Here is a 19,480-nt window from a genome sequence, read left to right as displayed (position 1 = left end):
TTTTGAAAAGAAGGTGATACGTTATGGAGAGTGGAGAGATTATTAGATGGCAAATATAAAACCCTGAAATGGAGGTTTTTAAAATTTGTAGTAACAATAAGGTTATTTGAATGGGAATTCATTTCAGGTGGTCAAACTTTTCATTTACAGTCTCCAGTTCAATTCTTTAAATATAAGACCTTTAATTGCCATTTATTGTTAGACATTTGGGAATAAAATGTAAAGCAAAATAGACCTGAGAACAGTTCCCTTTCCAGGGGAAAACACACACAATTAAGCAATAGATGTAAAATACAGTATATTCTAATAGTAATAGGTTGCTATGGGATCATATACTATTATAGCAATATCTCTATGTCTCCAAATGCACAGTATGAATGAACAGTGTCATTTTATTTGCTAAAATTAATTTATGTTTTTTCTATAAGCATTCAGTGCCTCCAGGCCCTTCAGAAATGTTCTATAATTAATTCTTGGGGTACTTTGTGTGGGTTTATATTCTGATAGAATCATTCAGTCAAAGAAAATTTCTTAAGTATCTATAATGAGCATTATTACACTTCTTGCATTTTTTATAGCCCAAAGACATTGCAAGACATAAGCCATCTTGAGTCTTGGGCAATGGCAAAAAGCAAAGTCCAGGTTCTGAGAGCTAGGGATCCAAAACTCCTCTCGTGATTCTCCCTTCCCGGAGAATTTTTCCATATAATTATTTGCAGGGCCCATTCTCTTCCTTCTACTCTTCCCAATATACTCTTTTTTACTGAAAATCCATTCCTCCTCAATGGTTTTAAGATTTTGAAGACAAAATCCCAGAAGTCCTGCTGAACTTATTCCTACTGGCAGGCAACTCCCCTGAGGCAGAAAGGTGAAGACCTGCTGTTCAAAAAATCATGGAGAAAGAGAAGGAAGGAAATGTGGTTAGGCAGGAAGAAAAAAGTTTCCCAAATTATATATAAAAATATGATCTGGCCACATGAGTCTAGGGATGGACAGGAAATATTATATTTAATCTGATAACTGAAGTAGGAGGGCCAAAATTGTTTGACAGAGGAAAAAATGCTGGTTTGAGAATCCACAGGCTAGAGAAGACATTTTGTCCTTGTAGATAAGAGAATTTCAAAATAACCGTAGCTTAGAATGTAAGAGGAGGTAAGAATGAGGGATGAAGCCCTGACCGGTTTGACTCAGTGGTTAGAGTGTCCGCCCTTGGACTGAAGGGTCCTGGGTTTGATTCCGACCAACGTGGCACCTACCTTGGTTACAGGCTCCATCCCCACCTCAGGTAGGGATAAAAAAAAGAGTTAGGGATGGAGAAAAATAAAGACAGGCAAGATAAACAGGCTATGACCCATATTAAGCAGTTTTAATTTTAAGGGCAATTGGAATGTTTTGAAAATGTTTAAAGCAAGGAAAAGACAAGGTTGACTTGCATTTTAGAAGTCTCACTCTGGTTTCAAGTCAGAGGGAAAATCCTCATACCTCTCACTTCTAAATGCTTCTTTTCTCTCATAGCTTTTATTGGACTATCTCCCCACCTGCTATTTATTATATAATATATATTGCAATTCAACCATAAAAATTAAATATCTTAGCATAATATTTTAGGATATTAAACTGATTTTTTTCTGTCCTCAGTAATTCCTGGTTCATTCTTGTTCCAGATTTTTCATATCAAACTCCATGCCTGATAAATTCTGATCCAAGCTTATTCCATACAGGAGAAAAAGTATTCTATTCATTATTAATACGTCATTAGAATTTCAAACATAAAAACAAATATTTTTAATAAAATTAGTTATAGAATCCTTGAGTTTAATTTTAAGAAACAAACATTCAATAAATACTTATTGAACGACAAAAACACAGCTTTAAGAATGTGTCCTTTTATTTAAAGATTACCATATTACTTCTAGAGAGGGACATTTTAAAATATAGTTTTTTCCATTTTAATTATAATAGCTCTCACTATAGGGCAACACATCTATGCTTTTGTATCAAACTTAATTCAAGTCTACCTGCTTTTTCCCCACTCCATTGAGTATAATTTTCAGTAACCACTCAACAAATACTCCTGGGTATTAATCTGTAAATGAAGGCTGATTATAACAATCACTTCAAAAGAGCTTTTTAGGCATCTGTATATTTCTTCTTAATCTTACTTTTTTAGGAATGAAGTAGATGTTTCAGGGGGGTTTTAAGTTCCTGAAAAGCCAAAAGGCTTTATGTTATTGGCTCCCTCTCCTCAACCCTTCAGTCTCTGACCTCATGTATCCTCACTCAGCACTGCCTCACCTTCCACACTTACAGAACCTCCCAGATATTCAAGGAACTGCCCCCCACACTCCTGGCTCAGGGCCTTTGAACTTGCTGTCTCTCTGTCTGTGGGCAACACTTGTCTTCAAATGTCCACACCACTTGCTCCCTGACTTTCTTCAAGTCTTTGTTCCAAAGCTCCTTTCTCAGTGAAGCATTTTCTAACCACACAAAATCAAATTAGAGCAACAACCTCTAGTGTACTACTGGAGTCCTTATACCCTTTTCATGATTTTCTAAGTATTTATCACTTTTAATGTGTTCTTTTTTATTTTTATTTTTGCTCTCCCTCTTTAAAATGCAAATTTCCTGAGATTAAAAAAATTATGGCTCTGTTCACTGTTGTGTGTTCAAGGGTTAGAGAAGTGCTTGTGATGTAGGCCACGGGAACTGTACCAGGTGTTAGGCCCTTGGGGTCAGACCAAACCTGGGTTCAGAAACATTGGTACTTGGGTTCTGGCTAGGAAAAAGTTCAGAGCCAAGACCCAAACTGCAAGAGAACATTTATTTGTAAAATGACAGAGGTGGAAGAAGTAATATTTAGAAGAAAGGGGCTTAGTAGGAAACAAGTTATAGAGGCAAAGGAAGGGCCTTTGGGGCTTGGGAGTAAGGAAGCTAATGGGAATGTGGGGTGGGGGGTAAGGGGGGAGGTGGAGAGAAGGGAAAGGCAAAATGAAAGGGAAGGGCAAAGGCAAGGCCAGCTCCCAGGAGGAGAGTGCTAGGTCCTCCATTCTGATGTTTTGGGTTTTTTAAAAAAATATATCTTTATTGATTCCAGAGAGAGGAAAGGAGAGGGAGAGAGAGAGATAGGGACATCAATGATGAGAGAGTCATTGATCGAGCCCACAACCCCGGCATGTGCCCTGGCCGGGAATCGAACCCCCATCGCCTGGATCCCCGCTGAGCCATGCAGGGCTGGGCTCTAATGGTTTTAAGTGAGGAGATTTTAGGGACGGTCCCAGGGGATGATCTAATTATAATACTCAGCAGTTTTCCAGGTGTGTCCTTTCAGGGTTGTGGTCTCCAATGACTGATTGGTCAGCATCAAGGTGGGGGGCATTATCCAATGCAGATGCCTCTGAGGTCAGTCATGGCAGGTTTTGCTGTTTTTCTGTGCCTGGATCTAGAATATGACTGAGGCCTAGATGTTATCTCTAGGGGGGAAAGGTCAGGGGGTCCAAACCTCAAGACTCTTGTTAGGGGAGGAAAGGCCACCCTGGGGGAGAGGTCCTACCCTACAGTTGTCTTTTGCTGGCCTCCAGGGCTTTCCACCCTGATAACCTTCTGTACCTGGCCGATCTTCTTTGCTCTGCTCATGTCTGTCTAAGTGCCTATCACACTTGGATATTATGTGGTGAATAATTATTTGTTGAATGAATGAACCTCTATATACATAAAGAATTTCTTGTACTTGATACCTATCAAGATTAAATTTTATTTATCTTGTAATTAGAATATATAATTTACATACAATTATGCATCATATATATGATTTACTCTCATAATTTACGAGTAAGAGATAATTCATGAGGAGTGCTGAATTAATGCACATCAAGCTTTTATCTTATACATAAGTGGGTAAAATTGAAAGGCATTTAACAAGTAATAATTTAATCCCCTTAGTGCACTCACACAAGTCACACACATGTGCATGTGTGTATTTTATCTTGGATATCAACCATTGACTAATGTTATTTGACAGGCACCTCTCACAGACACCAAAGAGATGTTATAGGATAGCCCCCTTAGTTAGAGGGAGAGGGTTGTCCCCAGCCTCAATTCTTGTCTTCTCATATAAATGAATTTATATGAGTGTGGACAAAAAGGGGCCACATGCTAAACCTGACAAGCTCAAGTAAGGCCTGAATGGTGGCCTTGCAAACTCAGAGACTAAGATAACTACAAAGGATGGCCTGAAATACAAACTTTTTTAACTAAAAACAGTCTAGGGTGGGTAGTTATGTCCTAAGGCAGTATTTTTTCCTAACAAAAGTTAATCTTCACTTTAACTAACCCATCCATTTGTCCTTTTTTAACTGCCTTTGGAAAAACAAAGTAACTTTCCTTTTTCTGGACCCTTAAAAGCACAGGCCCCCTCCCTGCTGGAGACCACAAATCCCCTCATTATTGTTGTTATCATGTTAATTGTTGACGGTTAAGTATCCTGCACCCGCCTAAGTAAAAGAAGTGTGAGTCTATCACTTTACTTTTTTTTTTTCTTTTAATATCTTTATTGATTTCAGAAAGGAAGAGAGAGAGTTGAAACATCAGTGATGAGAGACTAATCACTGATCGACTGGGGATCAAGCCCGCAACCCGGGCATGTGCCCTCACTGGAAATCAAACCACGATCTCCTGGATTCTAGGTCAATGTTCAACCACTGAGCCACACTCCGCCAGGCTCATTTTACTTTTTATCTAATCCCAGAAATCCCCCCTTTGCTTTTTCCCACCTCCCTAATCTACCACCAATAGATTTCATGTAACCCACTTACATCTCCTCTTTTGACTGTAATGTATAAAACAGGGTTTAAAACTGACATACTTCAGAGCATTATCTCAACCCTTGAGATTCTGCTTCTCGGCATGGTGTCGACAGTTTGGCTCAAATAAACTCACAAAAATTCTTCACAATTTTGAATGTTTCTTTATGTTAACATGAGAGACCTTGATTGCATTGTGATAAAGTGAATTTATGAAAAAATTAAAGCATGCACATTTATTAAAGAAGCAAGGCAAGCAAGTCTATACATCTGGTTTATGAAGTGCAGTTGGGCCCTCAGATAATCTGAAGAGCAAGAGGGGTGGGGGTTCAAGCCCTTATATTCCATCTTGTCTATAGTTTTTTTTAAAAAATTCCTCTGCTAGATATCCTGGTACAGATTAACTCTGAAAGTCTGCCCTTTTCCTTGTTATGGTTTGCCCACAATTTATGAGCAGCATCTGGCAATTAAATCCTGACTGCTGGCTTTTTGTTGAACAGTGGGATGAGATAAAACTATACTCTCTTTCACCCCCCTCCTTGCTGTTTTAACAGCTTCAGGATGATTTGCACTAAGTAATCTCAGATTCCTCTGGCCCCTCTCCACCTCCCCTCCCCCTTCCTTTCCTGCATACTTTTGTGAGGAGAGGTTAACCCTCTGTTCTTATAAAGTCCTGCTACTAGTGGCCTGCAAAGCTTTTTGGCTTTAATTTTCCTGCCTCAGTTTCCCTATTCCACTTGTCCCAGAATTTTCCTAGCTTTTAATTGTCCTATAACATTATGACATTAAAATAAAAGTTCAAATACTTCTTAAAGTAAGGAATATTAAAATAAATATTTTTATTATTTATTATTAAACCTCAAACAGGCACAAACATGTACACACACACACACACACACACACACACACACACAACAAGGATTTAACTTCATCCCACAAATTTTAATAGGTCATATTTTCATTTTCATTCAGTTCAGATATGTTTTAAAATATCCCTTGAGAATTGTTTGGTATTTAGGTAAATTTCCAGATATATGTTTGCTATTAATTTATAGCTTAATTTTGTTATGTGTCAAACATAAAACATACTTTATTTGAATTGTTTTATTTTACATTTGCTGAGTGTTTTTTAATGGCCTAGAATATGATCTTTCTTAGTGAATGTTCCCTTGTTTTGTGGTTATTTTAGAAGAAAGTATATTATGCTGTCTGAGGAAAGAATATGTTGTAATATTCAACTAGGACTAGTTACTTGATGGTGTTGTTCATTTTTCCTATATAACTCCTGATTTTCTCTTTTTTTATTGATAATTGAAAGAATAATGCTGGAGTCTTTACATATAAATATAAATTTGTCTATTTCACCTTCTAACAGCTTTTAGTTTCATGAATTTTGATAATCTATTTACATATGCATACACATTTAGGATTTACATGTCTTCTTAGATATATAATCCATTTTATTATTATGTAATATCCCTTTATATCTCTGGTAGTATTCCTTGTTATTAATTCAGATTCTTTGGATATTAAAATTGCTATTTCAGGGGGGATTGTGTTTTTTTTAAAAATATATTTGTATTGATTTCAGAGAGAGGAAGGGAAAGGGAGAGGGAGATAGAAACATCAATGATGAGAGAATCATTGATCAGTGCCTCCTGCACATCCCGAACTGGGGATCGAGCCTGTAACTTGGGCATGTGTCCTGACCGGGAATCAAACTGCAATCTCCTGGATCCTAGGCTGATGCTCAACCTCTGAGCCTCACCCGGCCAGGCGTTATTTCAGTTTTTTATTATGTTTACATGGTGTATCTCTGTCCATCTTTTAATTTTAATTTTAAATAGCATAGAGTTGATTCTTTTAACAAACAGGATAATATTAGTATTTTACATAAAATGTTGGACTCATTTACTTTTTTTTTAATGCAATAAATTTTATTTTACTTTTTTAATGTTTTTATTTATTTCAGAGAGGGAAAGAGAGAAAGAGAAAGATAGATAGATAGAAATATGAATGATTGGAGAGAATCATTGATTGGCTGCCTCCAGCACGCATCCTACTGGGGATTGAACCTGCAACCCAGGCATGTTTCCTGGCTGGGAATCCAACCGTGACCTCCCAGTTCATAGGTCAACACTCAACCACTGAGCCACGCCAGCCAGGATCATTTACTTTTTTATATTTTACTTTATTGTTGTATGAACACTTCACATAAGATCTACCCTCTTAACAAATATTTAAGTGTACAATACATTGTTTTTGACTATATCAACAATGTTGTAAGAGTATCTCTAGAACAAATCTTGTTTAACTGAAACTTTATGTTTAGTTACTCATTATTTCTTTCTCTCTCCAGACCCTGGCAACCACCATTCCACTATTTGATTCTATAAATTTGAGCATTTTTGACACCTCATATGATTGGAATCAGGATCTCAAAGAGATATTTGCATTCCCCTGATCATTGCCACATAATTCACAACAGTAGAAATGTCAAATCAACCTAAATGTTCAACAGATGAATAGATAAGGAAAATCTGGTATGTATACACAATAAAATATTACTCAGCCTTAATGAAGAAAGAGATTCTGCAATATGGAAAAATATGGGTGGACCTTGAGGACATTATACATATGAAATAAGCCTGTCACAAAAAAGAATCACTTTTTTTGAAACCTTTTTTTTTAATATGTCTTTATTGATTTCAGAGAGAGAGAGAGAAACATTAATGATGAGTCATTGATTGGCTGCCTCCTGCACACCCCCTACTGGTAGGTACCTGAAATTTCAGGGGGATTACTTTGTAAAGTATGATTGTCTAGCTACTATGCTGTAAACCTGAAACTAATTCAAAATAATATTGAATGTCAACTATAATTTAAAAACAAAAAGAACTTTAGCCAGTTTTGCTCAGTGGCTAGAGCGTCAGCTCATGGACTGAAGGATCCAGGGTTCGATTCCAGCCTAGGGTCCATACCTCGGTTGCAGGTTCAGTCCCTGGCCCTGGTAGGGAGGCAAACAGTCAATGTGTCTCTCTCACGTCGATGTTTCTCTCTCTCTTTCTCCCTTTCTCTCTCTCTCTCCCTCTCTCCCTTCAACTCTCTCTGAAAAGCAATGGAGAAAATATACTCATGTGAGGATTAAAAAAAGAAAGAAAAACAAAAACAAAAGAAAAAAAAATCACAAAGCAATAGGCAGTGAGAAACATCCTGATTTTTAATTTTATTTTTATTTTTTTACTCTTTGTGGGAGTAAGTTTGGGCATGGAAAGAGTAGGGACACATGGAGACAGCCCAGAAGGAAAGATAGCTGTATCCACCCTGACTTTCCTGGGCCAGCCAAGTTCAAAGGCCCTCAATCAGATCTCATTGTGCTACTATAAATGCCTGTTGTAGCTGCAAAGAGTAAGTTTGGCCTTGCAATAGTGTGATTTATAATAAATATACATTTGGTTACTCAGATGTATTTCTCATATATGCCTGGCCTTCACCCATACTTCCTGACTCACAATTCCCAAAACCCTTGGAATTTCCTAAGTGTCCAGAGTGAGAAGGAGGCTTTTATGGGCAGGAGGTGACTTTTTGAAACACCTAAGGATGAGGATTGGTTGGCAGGAAACCCAACCGTGTGATTGGAGGGTTAGAACTTTCAACCCCATACCTCCCCACCTCTGACAGTGGGGGGGGGGGGAGGGAGGGAGGAGTCAGAGATTGAATCAGTTTTCAGTGGCCAGTGATTTAGTCAATCATGCCTGTGAGCCTCCACAAAACCCCAAAAGGACTGGGTTTGGTTAGCACATGTTACTGCAGGGAGAAGGGAGTGCATGGAGAGGGCATGGAAACTCTGCATGCTTTCCCAAATACTTTTCCCTATGCTTCTCTTCCATCTGGCTGTTCCTGAGTTATATTATTTATAATAAACAGGTGATCTAGTAAGTAGAATATTTCCCTGAGTTCTATGAGCTTCTCTAACAAATTAATCTACCCAAGGAGGGGGTTGTGGGAACCTCTGATTTATAGCCAGTTGGTCAGAAGTAGAGGTAACAACGTGGGCTTGAGGCATCTTGGTCTTGATGAGGTGATATCTTAACCCATTGTTCACAGATGCACCACTTCCTTAATTGCTTCAGTAGGATCAAGGGGAGTGAAGGGTACAAAGGCCCAGGGGAAAGAAGTCTAAGGAAAAAAAACCTTAAATCCCTGCTTACATAAGTATATGTGTTCTACAATTTTATAAGTAATATAATTATATTTCAGATTAATTCAGTGCTCAATCTTTGGAAATTATAAGTGCCCCTTATCAGTAGTAGTGTTCAAATTGAGGTGAATTTTTGTACAACCTGTTGGTGGGCCCTGAAAATTGTTTATTGGTGTGTGGAAACCCCTCTGCCACATTAGAATTAGTACCAGAACTTATTTGGGCCTCCACAGGGAGAGGGTGAGAATTTAAGAGTAGGAGCTACTAGGGCTACTAAGAACTTGACACTATTCTGCAGTATTTGGTACAATCTGGAAGGGTGGGATCTGCTGACAAACCAGATTAAGCCAATAATGATTGAAGAGGCTGACCTGAGCTGAGAATGGGCAGCTGATTGTAGCTTGGGAGAACTTGGTGGGAGAAGGAAAATCCAACAGGGGAGCTAATCCAGGGTTAAATTTATTATTATTCCCTGGATAATGACACACCAGGGAAGAATATCTCATTTCTGGTTTTGCTATAATGTCTCCGCCAGCCAATTATTTCCTCCCACCTGCCATAGTTATTACTATATTTATTATAGTGATTTATTACAGTGTCAGGCAATTCCAACATCTGTGTTATATCTTAATCTGGTTCAGACTATTGCTTTATCTATACTTAGTGTGTTTTTTCTTGCCTTTACATATATGTGATATTTCGTATCAACACTGGCATCATATGTAGGAAAGAAGAGACTGAAGTAAGTCCAGTCGGGTGTGGATCAGCGGTTGAGCATTAACCTAGGATCCAGGATCCAGGTTCAGTTCTTGGTCAGGGCACATGCCCGGTTGCCGGCTTGATCCCCAGTGGGGGGCGTGCAGGAGGCAGCCGATCAATGACTCTCTCTCATCATTGATGTTTCTATCTCTCTCTCTCCCTCTCCCTTCCTCACTCTGAAATCAATAAAGATATGTTTTTAAAAAATAGAGACTGAAGTAAATAATATGTATGCTTGCAAATGGGCACACTTGTGCAGTAGGCCTTTAATGCAAATATATGAGTCTCTATAGTTATGGGTTGGACTGGTTTTGTAGAGCTGCTGCTATGATTTTTGTCAGTATATCTCGGGCTTCACATTTCTGTAGAAATACTTTATATTTAGAGTGGGGTTGGTCTTCTAGAGCAATGCATCTCCAATATTGAGTTCTAGGTCTTCCCCCTGTGGTATGCCTTAGAGAGTCTCTGAATGCTCTTTTTCTTACTCTTCTCCTGACAGTGTTCTGCAGTAACTTGTTATTCGAAGTTTCTTCACTTAAATAATGGTCTAGTAGGTCCATTCTTTAATGTTCTAATTAAGTATCAAGTTTAACCCTGAATGATGTTCCTGGGTTTGGAGGTTATAGCTTCCTTGATCCTGCTGACCTTCCCCTGACTATAGTTGTAGGCACAATGCATAATCCAACTACTTTCCAAGGAATAGTTTTTGTTTGTTAACCCTGAAATACTCCCTGAGTTGCAATGAAAGTTTACTAGTGCTCTAAGGTCTGCAGTTCCTAGGTGCCGTTCATTCCCAAAAAGTAAAGCTTTGTTCAGCAGTGTATAGAGGAGAGGGTCTGAGTGGAGCTTCTTGCCTCTCCTGCACTGCTGCTTTGCTTCTAGTCCAGGTTTGCACCACAAGGATGCTTCTTAGTTTTTCTCCCAATCTTTTATGTGAATGCACAGTAGGGTTCATGTTGAAATTCTGCAAGAGGGTGTGGATTCCAATATCTTCAGCTCCCGTTGGTTTCACACTGTCCTGCCAGATTTACAACTATTCTAACTAAACCCTTCCCTTTGAGTCTGTGGCAGCTGAATGATGAGTCTTCTTTCACTGGATACATTATCTCTCAAAGATTTTGTACTGTTTGGTTGCTCTATGACCTCTTCCCTACAGTGGTTTTTAAAAAATTTGAGGTGAGCTCAGCTTCAACTTTTTAACAAGAATTGGAGTGATGCTCCTTTCATGTCTCTCTGAACTGGATTGGAAGCTGAGAGAATGATAGGAATTTAAAGGCATAAATATCCTCAGGGTGACTTCAAGTGAAAATGAAAGACCAAACCCATAACATTCTTATTTCCCAATCATATTAAATCAATAGAACACTGATTAATAAGCATGATTTTGTTACAACTGAAGGAGTATTTCAACATATGAGAAATTTCAACTAGTTTATAGAATTTGAAAAATGGATGATAAACTATTGGTTGAAGCAAAGCTCCTGAGAAAATTGCAGCCTGTACACGTATGGAGAGCGCTGGGAAGGACGAAGCTGAGCTGCTTTCGCAACTCTGGACTTAGAGACGGCGGGCATGTGAGGGAAGGAGTGAGAGGTGGCGGCAGAATCAGAAGCACTAACCGAAGGCCCGAATGTCCTTCACATGACAGCACACGGCCCCCCCGGCCTTTATTTAGAGATTACCCGGCAGCCTGGAATCTTCCTACCATAAGAAAAAAGAAAAGAAGAAAGAAAAGAAAGAAGAAAGAAAAAAGAAAGAAAAGGGAGGGAGGGAGGGAGGGAGGGAGGGAGGGAGGGAAACAAAGAAAGAAAAGCATTCTTTTCTGATGTATAATTTCTCTGGGGAAAGAGTGAAAATTAGTATGGGTGAAGCTGACTTTAAGAATAATCTTCCTTAGTCTGACATTTGGATGACTCCTATAATATATGGGGTAGTTTCTCTCATGAATTTTGTAAAGGAAAACTGCTGTGTAACCAAGCTTTTATTATTGTTACCATAAAAATAATAATTTTAATGGACTCCTTGTTACTACTTACTATATACCAGTACTTTTCTAAGATAAGAGCCATTAAAAGACAAAACATTTATTGGATATTTGAAAAGGCCAGAAATTGAAGGTAAAATACCAAAGTTAAAAAGGCAGAAAAATTGAATGAAAATGAAAAGTAGATATGTGACAAGTAAGAAGACAAATATATATTTTTTCAATTTAAGAACTCCAAATATTAGTATAAACTCACAAAGATCTTGGACTAATTGTGAAAATTTACATTTTGGATGAAAAGGGACCACATGCTAAACCTGACAAGCTCAGGGAAGGCCTGCATGGCAGCCTTGCAAACTTGGAGACCTAAGGATGGTCTGAAATTAAAACTTTTTTAACTGAAAGCAGTCTGTGTTAAGTAGTAACATCCTAAGGCAGTATTTTTCCCTAACAAAGGTTAATTTTCACCTTAACTAAGCCTGTCAGTTGTCTTTTTTGCAACTGTGATAACATACCTGATTAACATGTCTTCGCAAAAACAAAGTAATTTTCCTTTTTCTGGACCTTCAAACCCTTCAAAGCACTGGCACTGCTCTGGGGGAGGCCACAACCCCCTGATTGTTATGTTAATTGTTGACTATCAACTATCCTGCACCCACCTAAGAAAAAGAAATTTGTATCATTTTACTTTTTATCCAATCCCAGAGGTTTTCCCACTTTGCTTTCTCCCACCTCCATAATCTATCACCAATGGATTTCATGTACCTACTTGCATCTCCTCTGATTGTAATCCATAAAGCAAGGTACAGAACTGCCATTCTCTGGAGCATTATCTCAATCTGTTGAAATTTTGCTTCCTGGCAATTTCGGCAGTTTGGCTCAAATAAACTTACAAAATTCTTCACAGGTTTGAATGTTTCTTACATTAACAATATGAACATGGAATAGTATAGGAAGAGATGGCTTTGGAAATACTAAAACAATTTCCAAAAATAAAATATAATAGATTTGTTGGAAAATAGATTTGGTAAAATATTCCAAAATATTTAAATCAAAACATACAAATGATATTTTATTATTTTGAGTTGCTTGTTTCCTACATCCTGGCTCCCACTAAAGTGCACCTATGTATCTTTCCATTTAAAGTATTGCCACATCTCACACACACATGTATATGTATATCTATCTATATATCTATCTACATGCACATATAATATACACACATATGTAAAAAATGTTAAAGAAACCATTAGTATAGCAGAAGATAAACTGATATTGCCTCCGGAAATTCCTATGTATACAGAAGTATGGGTATAACTTTTTATCATATTAAAACTGTGCTGTACTAATTGTTACCAATTTAATATATTACTTTGACCAACACATTGAAATAAAACACACAAATACCCAGTATGCTCATTTACATTCTGGCACAAGTTCATTATCTCTTCACCAGTAACATTTCGTGAATCACAATATAATAAACAGTTTCACTATGATCTTGAACATATTTCCCAGTCTTCTGAGTACATTTTAGTATACTATCTCAGTATGTATCATCTAGTATATGGTTCAACATTTCAATCTCATATTTGCATTTTTACTTGTCACTGGCCAGCCTTCAGTATGAGGAATTTAAAATGAGGAGAGAGAGGTATTTTTTTTAAAGACTTTTTCTCCAGCTTCACTTTGGAATAGAAGGAGACTCGCTCTGTCTTATAGGCTCTCTATTGCCTGATGTGTTGGGTCAAAAAGGTAAAGGGAAAACATGACAGATATGTTCCATCTCAAAGAACATCTCCTATTTTAGGAAAAGAGAAGCTCACTCACAAGGGATGGCCAGGGTACTTTTTGCTAGGTCCCTGACACATACCCCAAGGCATACACAGGCTTACTTCTGAAACCCTAATTTCCCCTATGTAGGTATTGCTTATATAATCTGAAGGAGACAGTAGAAATTGATGCAATCCTTAATTATTCTTAGAGAAAATGCCTGGGTTGCAAATGTTTATGATTTTCTGTAGGATGAGGATCTTGAGGCCTCCATATCTCTGCTTGGAATCAGAATAACCAACAGGAGAGCCCAACTGACCATATTGCTCATATGGCCTGCTCATTTTGAGAATGTCTCTGTATTGCCAGGATATGTCTCAGTCATTTACTACTTTATAATTGTTAAAAAGCTATTTCATTTTCTAGTTCTCCTTTTTTCTCATCTCTGAAACAAGAATATAAAGGTATCTGTTTATTTTGTTTTGCAAGAATTAAATAAGATCAAACATTAAAAGTATATAGTAGGGAAAAAAAGCATATAGTGCAAAGTCTGGCACATAGTAAGTGTTTGATAAATATTATGAGTCTTATTATTATAATCCCAGTCTTCACATTCTTGGGTAGAGATGAATACTTTCCTCACAGCTCCAAAAGCGCAAAATAATCATTTGGTAGAAAAATCACTTTATAAAAATTAAGAAAATGTAGTTGAACTTCTACTTGTCTAACAATGTGACCTAAAGAAAATCATTTACCAATTTAGATTTCAGATCTCTCATCTGAAACTGAGAGGTGGCTATGATATCTCACTAATGTGTTTCCAAATTTATAACACTTATTGTATTTGAATATTGTTTCTATTCTAATAACACTATTTCTTCCTTTACATTAAGGAATACAGTGCAGTTAATTTCCCCTCTAAATGAGTCTAGTAATAGGAGCATTCCACCTCAAGCTGCCTGAGTTAGTAGTTCACTGCATAACTTGACATTAGTGACAGGTTGTGTTCCAAAAACTGATAGTTATTTAACCCAGGAAGGCAAGGCCAAGGTAAGAGACCTAGCAGCTAAAAAGGAAAATCACCTTAACTGGCAGTTTCAATAAAATATATATGCCTTAAAGAGAATAGATTAATTTGGCCTAACCTTCTTTTCTTTTCCTCAATCTCTGCAAGCAATGAGTTTTCCAAGAGTGGAAGTGGTGAAATGTCCTCTATTCTACACAATAGAAAACAGTGTGATTGGAGGAAGGGATGTTTTTTACTCTTATCAGAATGATGTTAAACCCATTTGGCCCTAGCACACTACAAGTTTTTTTAATTTTCCAGTGAAACTTGTCTTAACATAGTATAAGTATAAACTGCCCACTGTGTTTTCAGGACTTGGTTTGTAAGTTGTGGACTACATGTGGAAAACAACTCTCTTCATCCAATATCAGAGTTCAGATTGGACAGGATACTTCGACATGTCTTTGTGGGACCAAAGGAATGTTTAGTAAACATTTGGTTATAGATACTGAAGCACAGAAGACAGGACTAGGCTGCAGATGTACATTTGCTGGTTAGCATGTGGGTAGCATTATTAAAGTAGCTATCGATGAGGCCAGTGAAAATGAGCATGTGTAGAAAGAAACGAGGGCCTGGATCGGGGCCTTACAGGCATTTTACTTGAAGATTTTTACTAAATAAAAGGAAGAATCCCAGGAGAAAGTGGGGTCATGGAAGATGATGACAGTGTTTTGATAACAAAAGCATGCTTCTCTCCTGTGAGCTTTGACTTCTCGGCAGCCGAGAAAGATGAGAATGGAAAACTGTTCATCGACTGTTCACCTCAAGATGCCAGAGCTGGAACTGTTTCCCTTATGAGAATGAAAACCCGATTGGATTTATTAATTTGTTAGTTATTTAAAAGAATATTAATTCAGGAGCTCCTATGCACTAAGAAATAGTCAAGATTATTGGGGCTGGCTTGCTCAGTGGCTAGAGTGTCTCCCCTCAGACTGAGGGGTCCCGGGTTTGATTCTGGCTGGGGGTGAGTACCTTGGTTGCAGGCTTGATCCTGGCCATGTGCCAGAGGCAGCCAATTGATGTGCCTCTCTCACATCAATGCATCTCTCTCTCTCCCCCACTCTCTCTGAAAAGGCAATGGAAAAAATATCCTCAGGTGGGGATTAAAAAAAGAAATTATTGGGGCAAACCTGAAAATTAAGAGAGGAATTCCTGCTTTATTCAACATATAATCCAGTGGCAAAAGACAGTTAGTAAATGAAATGAGTAAGTAAAAATAGTGTCAGAAGAGTAAATAAGTGATATGAGAAAAATAAGACAAGAAACAGCCCAGCCAGCGTGGCTCAGTGGTTGAGTGTTGACCCATGAACCAGGAGGTCAAGGTCCAATTCTGGTCAGGGCACATGCGCTGGTTTCAGGCTCAAGCCCCAGTAGGGGGCATGTAGGAGGCAGCCAATCAATGACTCTCATTCATCATTGATGTTTCTATCTCTCTCTCCTTCTCCTATGCTCGCTCTGAAATCAATAAAAACAAATTTTAAAAAAAGAAAAGAAACAAACAAGGTTTTACAGGGAAGTTGCAATTTTGGGTAGCATGACTAATAATTTTCTATTGTTGCTCTAACAAACTACCAAAATTTAGTGACCTAAACACCAAATTATTATTTTGTACATCTGAAACTAATATAGTGTTATGCCAATTATATCTCAACAAAAAGAAAACTTAGACACTTAAAATAGCACAAATCCATTGTCTTACAGTTCTTCACATTAGAAGTCTGAGGTCACACTGGGCTAAAAGCAAGGCATTGGCAGGGCTGCATTACTATGTGAAGTCTCTAGAAGAGAATCCATGTCCTTCCTTTTCCATGTTTCTTTAGCCGTCTCCACCTCAACTAATAGTTTCACCAGCCAGTTGTTCAGGACTGAGAGCTATTAATCAACCTTCCTGAACAGTGCCACTTCTCATAACCCCCTATAGTTTCCTCTTCTAATTGCAAGCAGAGTAACAATTTTACAGAACAAATCAGATGTGTTACTCACATGCTTAATACACATCAATGGGTTTTCATTGCAATTGGAATAAAGTACAAATCTCTTTCTGTGACATATAAGGCTTTACCTTCTGTACCTTCATATAGAAATAATGTCACCTGGCTCCTCATCTGCAGCATTATTATTATTTTTTTTTCTCTGACACTGAAACACTCCAAACTTATCCCAATCTTTGCACGGGCAATTAATTACGCTCAGAAGGCCTTTCCTTACATCTTACTAATACTAGATCTTCTCAAATGAGCTGAACTGGCTCCCAGCTGATCTCTCTAGATAACACACACCATTATCTATATACTCACTAATAATTCCACTGACTTTTAAATTTTCGTTTTCATTGAGCTGGCCATTTTCTGAAGACATTTATTTCTCATATGTTTGACATCCTACAAGATTTAATATCCAAGATGCAGGAATTGTTGCATAGTTCTGGGGTGAGATATTTCCATGTTGTTCATATAGGAACTGTGCGCTTGGCAGTGTGTATTGTGAGTTACCTTCAAAATGGAAGTAATAAAATCTGTCTTGTGTTTCACTCTAATAAGCTGGCAGTTGGTGGGTCAGATGTTCACTAATGTGAATGAAATGAATGCGTTTCTAAAGGGTCATTGCTCTTTTTTCTTAGGAATGTAATAATAATGATAGTATTACATGCTCTAGGTTGAGGGTCAACAAGTAAAATTCTAATATAACTAAGCGTGCATTGATTTATCATGTTCAACTAAAGACTCAAGCGTTTTACTTGCCTCACGCTTACATGTTGTCAGTAATATCTCCATTGTAAAATAATTGTGACTGTAGTTAAGAGACTTCCTAAAATTGTACTGAGGAAAAGGATTGGCTACAAAAGTCATTTATCTACTTATTTTTACCATAATAAGTCTACTAACTATGTGTCACTGTACATAGTTATTATGACATTATTGACTCTATTTCCTATGCTGTACATTACATCCCATGACTTATTTTATAACTGGAAGTTATACTTCTTAATCCCCTCCCCCCTTTCTCTGCCCAACCCTGAAACACCCACCCATCTGGCAAACATCGATTTGTTCTCTGTGTTTATGAGTTTGTTTCTCTTTCATTTGTTTTGTTTTGTTTTGGATTCCATGTAAGTGAAATCATATGGTATATGCCTGTCTCTGTCTCACTTATTTCACCTGACATATATATACTGTCTAGGTCTATCCATGTTCTTGCAAGTGGCAAGATTTCATTCTTTTTTCAGATATACAATAGAATATTACAGCTAATATTCCACTGTATATGTGCACCACATCTTTTCTATTCATTCATCTATCAGTGGATACCTAGATTGCTTTCATATCTTAGCTATTGTAAATAATGCTATGAACATAGGAGTGCAATTATTTTTTTGAATTATTGTTTTTTGTTTTCTTCAGATAAATACCCAAAAGTGGAATTGTTGGATTGTACCGTAGTTCTATTTTTAGCTTTTTGAGGAGACTTTGTACCATTTTTCATAGTGGCTGCACTAATTTACAATCTCATCAACAGTCTACAAGAGTTCCCTTTTCTCCATATCCTCATACAAAAGCATTTTAATAAGTGGGGTAGTTGGAAAAGGCAATCCAAGAATGGTTAATTTAATTCAGGAAACAAAAAGTCACATGTAAACTATGTCTGTCTCTATTCCCTAGAAAACAGACATTGCAATGCTTGGCTCTGATTCAGAACCTTAGGAGCCCGCAGCTTCTGCAGAAACATTCCAGAGACATTACACGGCATCCCCAGCCTAGAGTGCTTTCAAATATTCTGTCATATGACACAAGTTGTACAGCAGCTTGACCCTTAGCTCTCTTTTCATTTACCATCCTGTTCCCTTAGCTTAACCTCTCCAGGTCCCCTTTTTCCTGCCACTAATTTTTTAAATATATCTTTATTGATTTCAGAGAGAGGAAGGGAGAGGGAGAGAGAGAGATAGAAACATCAATGATGAGAGAGTCCTCATTGATCGGCTGCCTCCTTCACGCCCCCGACTGGGGATCGAACCTGCAACTCTGCATGTGCCCTGACCGGGAACTGAACCATGACCTCCTAGTTCATAGGTCGACGCTCAACCACTGAGCCACATCCGACTGGGCGTGTCACTAATTTTTAATTAGCTCCTGAAAATTCCTTGGTTTGTTGGTTAGTTTATTTTTCTAATCAGGGCTTGCACTTCCTCACTTGATCTGTGCTGAGACCTGATCCTTTTAAATGTAGAGGCTAATGTGCAGCAAATGTGGAAGAAAATAGAATTAACTTTCAGGTACTTGTTAGAGACAGGGTCATTGCTTGAGGCTGTGGATGAACAGGGGCCACATGCTAAACCTGACCAGCTAAGGGAAGGCCTTGCATGGCAGCCTTGCAAACTCAGAGTCTTAAAGTAACCACAAAGTAGACCGTCTGAAATTAATTTTTTTTTTAAACTAAAAGCAGTCTATGGTGAGTAGTAATGCCTAAGGCATTATATTTCCCTAACAGGTTAATTTTCACCTTAACAGTTCATTTGCATTTTGCATCTGAGATAATATATGTGATTAACATGCCTTTGCAAAAACAAAGTAATTTTCATTTTTCAGACCCCTCAAAGCACAAGCGGGGCTCTCTGCAGGAGACCACAAATCCCCTCATTATCATTGTTATCATGTTAATTGTTGACTGTTGACTATCCTGCACCAGCCTAAGTAAAAGAAATGTGTGTCTATCCTTTTACTTTTTACCCTATCCCAGAGATTCCCTTCCACCCCCACCCCCACTTTGCTTTCTCCCACCTCCCCAATATAGCACCAATGGATTTCATGTAACCCATTTATATCTCCTCTTTTGATGTAATGTATAAAACAAAGTGTGAAACTGCCATTCTCCAGAGCATTATCTCAATCCATTGAGATTCT

General features: G+C 37.8%; 1 long non-coding RNA gene across 8 annotated transcripts in view; it reads left to right on the top strand.

Annotated features, from left to right (window-relative positions):
* Nucleotides 1–19,480, top strand: part of LOC148093675 (uncharacterized) — a 260,196-nt gene that overhangs the window by 182,707 nt on the left and 58,009 nt on the right. For 5 of the 8 annotated variants that reach the window (XR_015714033.1, XR_015714034.1, XR_015714032.1 and 2 more), the window contains one exon: nt 7,159–9,850. This is a non-coding gene — a long non-coding RNA (uncharacterized LOC148093675). Of the gene's footprint in view, nt 1–7,158; nt 9,851–19,480 lie in introns of those variants that run through there. The other 3 variants (XR_015714039.1, XR_015714037.1, XR_015714036.1) reach the window with 1 other exon arrangement.

Source organism: Miniopterus natalensis, chromosome 2 (genome assembly GCF_054644295.1).
Source record: "Miniopterus natalensis isolate mMinNat1 chromosome 2, mMinNat1.hap1, whole genome shotgun sequence".
Classification (NCBI taxonomy): Eukaryota; Metazoa; Chordata; class Mammalia; order Chiroptera; family Miniopteridae; genus Miniopterus; species Miniopterus natalensis.
Note: the sequence above shows the minus strand (reverse complement) of the source record. Positions and strands in the feature narration are given on the sequence as shown.